Genomic DNA, 4,700 nt, shown 5'->3' with positions numbered 1-4,700 from the left:
GGGATATAAAATCTATTTCTTTGATCCACAACTGATTAAAAACATCATTTCATTATATACAAACAACTTTTGCTAATTAAGCATCTAGTCATTTATTCCCTTAAACATCTCCAAATAGCTTCTTCATACCGGAATGGTGAAGTATTTCCCTCAATCAGGATACCACAGCTCTTAATGGACATTATCCCAATTAGGAGCCTTTGTCGGTAAAGGATACTCCACTTCTTTAAATCAGCAGTGGCCTGCTGGCAAGTTTACTCCATCTCATCTCTACAAACTGCACACTAAAGCCAACCTTGTTTCATCAGCGGCTGCAAGTTTATCTTTTTTTTTTGTCCATTATAGTAATTGCATTCAACCTGTGATCAATATTTACAGCACCCCAAAAGCCCAGAGGACTAAGCATCTCCCTGTTTTCTCAAGTCTTTGACTTGATTGAGGAAGACTGCAGCCAGAGAAAAGGAAAGAGGAGGATCTGTTTCCTGGTGAAAACTGACAAGTCTTTAAATTGATCTGGAATAAATAATGTTTCCATAAACAATCTGGTCGTGTAAAGAAAAAAGAATGAGATTAAAAGAGTTCTTGAAAGATTATACAAAGTACAGAAGAAAGTTGGATGATAAAAAGGAGGAAAAAGGGTTGGTGAAGGAGAACAAACGGAAAGAAATTAAGTCTCTAGAGTGTGAAAGGCCACATCCCACGCTGTGATTCCATCTGGCTTCTTTGCTCAGTGTGTGTGTGTTAGTGTGTGTAAGAGAGAGAGAGAGAGAGAGAGAGAGAGAGAGAGAGAGAGAGAGAGAGAGAGAGAGAGAGAGAGAGAGAGAGGTGGAGTACCAGAGTGAGAATGACCTTGTGTATCTGTTTGTGGATGTAAGCTTCAGGCTGCATGTGTGTTGTTATGTGAATACATCCCTTTGTGTGTGTGTGTGTGTGTGTGTGTGTGTGTGTGTGTGTGTGTGTGTGTGTGTGTGTGTTTACAGTGAGCGATGATCTGCCCCTTGTGTTTGTCATCATCTGACTTGTAGCAGGTCATCGGGGACTCATGTGTACAGGAAGCTGCTAAAGACTTGTCAAGGTGCTTTGTGGGTAAAAACATAACTTTCTTGTTTTACATTTTTTATTATTGGCTGAGTTTTAACAGCTAATAATGATAAACACACTCACCCGCTTCTCAATGTTTTAATAGCAATATTTTAGAAAACACTAGTTTTTGTTCTGCCCAGCAACTCATTCACCGTGCAGATTGAGATCACCTGGTTTAGTTGCCGAGCTGAAGGACAACACGGCACGGAGATGACTTGTTGATGCCACAATTCCTCATCTCTGGTTCCTAACACTAACCAGAGCTTCCTCCAGTGTGATGGGTCAGTTATGCTCCAACAAAATGAACCATGAACACAGAAACATGAACGATTCAATCATAAAGGTCTAGAAAAGCTTCTATAAAACAGAATCAGAGCATCATGACGACAGGGTTGAAAGGCTCGGACAGCAGAAACGAGTGAGATGTTTGGTTTTAGATAACAGAACAAAGCTTGGGATCGATAACTATCATGGGAGCTCATTATCAGAGTCATTTGTAGTAAGACGACTATCTCTAATGTATCTTGTGTTTTACAGCGCTTTGCCCTCTTGGCCCAGCTGCAACAGGAAACATCCTCCTTCTAAATCTGAGAGCGGTGATAAGAAAATGCGAGCCGAGCACCATAATCCAGGCCTGGCTATGGCAACAAACGGTGATGAAACAAACAGCTCTTTAAATCCCTCCGAATCCTTTCCTTCTTCACGTCCCCGAGCACTCTTGTCCCTAAATATCTCCTGACCCACTTCAGGTTTTTGTTGGAGACCGGTTACGCCGTTGCTTGTGGAGTTCTTCAGTGCTGGCTGGTCCACCGGAAAGGTTCAGGCCTGTTTTCTAAAGTAAAAATGTTTGTCAGGCAGATTTCATTGTTTTCATGAGAAAATAAGAAGCATTCCATGCAGAATAATAGAAAACAATGAATGTATATTTATGTAATATTTGCAGAGAGGAGGTTTGGCTCAGATGCATGATCATTATATGTCATTGGCCCTCCCTGTTAATTTGGCCCTTGGTTCCTTTGTTTTTCTCTCTGGATCTGCCCTGAAGGTATTCGTGCTCTACACAAGCTGTTTCTGTAAAAGCAACACTAAACTTTAAGCTATTGCTTTCAAATTGGTTTTAGTGGTCCTTGAGACAAAAACTCAAGCAGCTTACCATCAAACAGCACTCTACTGCCCCCTGCTGACTAAAAACTGCACTCAACAGTTTTATGGTTTGTGTAGGAACACTAGTGGGAGGTCTCTACCTGCTTTACGACGACAGGGAGCCTTTGTCTCCTCCCTTTCCGCTCATGTGACCCCAGAACAACGATAAAATGAAAGCAAAAGTAAATAGGGCTAAAAGAGCAAATTTCTAACTTACTTAGCCTTATGCCCTGAATCACACATATGTTGTACTTCAATTAGAATGAAAAGTAATGATGTGAGTTTGGACTATGTCACAGCCATTCTCTTCTCAGTGTTTGGTTTGATGACACCATTATGGTTTTGCGCATTTAGTTGTAGAAGTCTTTTCACACAAAACCTAAAATAGTTGTCGACTAGTCGACTCTGTAGTGACTTTTTATGCCTTTCATAGACTACCATATTATCCGGACTATAAGCTGCTACTTTTTTCCCATGCTTTGAACCATGTGGCTTATAATGAGGTGCGGCTTTGGGAGTCAAAAGTGGAAATCAAAGAAAGTGCTCATTTTAAGTTAGCACATGCAAGCAGCCGGCACGACGAAGATTTTTTTTCAAATCCATACCCCCTCATCATGGAAACTACACGTATGAGTTCATATGTTGCCGCATTTAAGTTGAAGGCCATCGATCTGGCAGTAAAGGAGGGAAACTGTTACAAGCCAATTTACCGGGCTAGCTCCACTCTTCTAGATGTTATTAATATCTCGGGGTTTGGCTTGTAATCGGTGTAGTGAGCGTGGCATCTAGTTACCGACAAACACCCTTACTTTGTAGAGAGTTGACTAGCAATCACCAACTTACCCAGGGCTTCTAATTCTGACCAAATTTGTTTAAGCAGACACAAAAGAGGCGCAACCATACCTACACACACCCCCAGTCCATGAATGTACACTTCAGGTTAAGACCCTTGCCAGCTGTTCCTTTTATGCTGAGGAGACAACTGACTTTACCTGTAGCCTAGGATGGAGGAAACAACTTGTATCAATAACACCTTGGGATGGAATTTACAACCAGCATCTCACCTTTGCTCGGTTCCCGGCAGGAGGAGACCCCACTCGTAAATCCTTTTTTCGTTCCTCAAATCCGATGAACTAGGTTTTATTTCACACAGATGAAAAAAGAATAATAATCCAAACGAAACTCTGACAAAGCGGGTTAAAAAGTGAAACAACTCTTTGGCAATAAACCGAGTTGTAGCAAAGTTGAGCTGAATAAGCTCTCCAAAAATGACACTAGGTCAGATTATCACAGACAAAAAGTTCAAAGCAAAAGTTTCCTTCTTCCCATCTCTCTACCTCACAAACTCTTCCCATCAAAGGCCCTTCCTTCAGACCCAGTAGCTCCTTTTTATTTACTCTGTCCCCCTTCCCTCACAGTCATTTTTTGTTTGCTGCTTCAGACTTCAGACTTCCTGGTCACATGTTCCTCTTCTTCTTGTTACTTCTCCAACGGAACCGAAGAGACCATAAATCTTGGATGTTATGATGTCACCTTTTCTTCCCCCAGTCTTCATCCATTCACTTGTTTCGTCTTCTCAGCGCCTCCTGCAGGCTTTCCTCTTCTCTGCATGCTGTTGACACTAGCCCAACGTTGCTCCTCCTTCTTGCTTGTCAGGGGGAGCAGTTTTATCGATTCTAAAATTCTATGTCTTGTTTGGATAAACCATTAGCTGGTGCACCAGGACTTTCTCCAGAATGAGCCTCCTTACCTCCTCCACTTCTCTGGAGGTCAAAAAGGTTACCACAGAACCGTGAGACCAAAACAGCTCGGTGAAGACAACTAGCAATTAACGACTTCAGGGGTGATAAGAGACAAGGCTGTAGGGACACACACACATGGATAGACTTTGGAAAGCCTAGAATTGATTTCACATAATGAGAGACATAATCCAGACTTAATTAAATAGAAAGTTATTAAAAAGTCTGATTATACTCCATACAACAGAAACAGTGCTGCCGCACGTAAACTTGGCATGAATGGATCCATGGTTCGGCGCTGGAGACGGCAGCGGGATGAACTCATTCAAGCCAGCTTCACCCGGGGATGATGACAGCAACACAGAGAGTGACACTGACATCGCCACAGAAAAGGTATGTGGCGAAGCTCTTCTGAGGCTGTTCAACTCCGACACTGAAGAAGAGGACTTTAATGGCTTTAGTGCACAAGAGGAAGATGAGAGCGAATGACTGCTTTATTTACTAACACGCATGTTTTGTGTGCAGGTTTTATTTTCTAATCATCCAGGGCTTATTAATGCTGTGTCAGCGATGTTCTTTTCTTCCAAACATGCATGCAAATTACCGGTAATAACGTGTCAGTTCTGTTTTTATTTTATAACCATCCAGAAATATGAATGCTATCAGTGCTGTTTTCTTTTCTAAGCTTGCAGGCACCTTCAACCGTGTTTAAAATTCCATGCTGTGGTTCTTTTT

The 4,700-nt window shown here is 41.9% G+C and overlaps 1 long non-coding RNA gene across 1 annotated transcript; it reads right to left on the bottom strand.

Moving 5' to 3' along the window:
* Nucleotides 1–1,105: 1,105 nt before the first annotated feature.
* LOC129167145 (uncharacterized) lies at nt 1,106–3,749 on the bottom strand. The gene is made up of 3 exons (XR_011521156.1): nt 3,291–3,749; nt 3,130–3,225; nt 1,106–1,915 (listed from the first exon to the last, which is right to left on the bottom strand). It is a non-coding gene; the product is annotated as an uncharacterized lncRNA (long non-coding RNA).
* Nucleotides 3,750–4,700: the final 951 nt, after the last annotated feature.

The sequence above is a fragment of the Nothobranchius furzeri genome, chromosome 7 (assembly GCF_043380555.1).
Source record: "Nothobranchius furzeri strain GRZ-AD chromosome 7, NfurGRZ-RIMD1, whole genome shotgun sequence".
In the NCBI taxonomy this organism is placed as follows: domain Eukaryota; kingdom Metazoa; phylum Chordata; class Actinopteri; order Cyprinodontiformes; family Nothobranchiidae; genus Nothobranchius; species Nothobranchius furzeri.
This window is presented reverse-complemented; position numbering and strand designations above follow the sequence as displayed.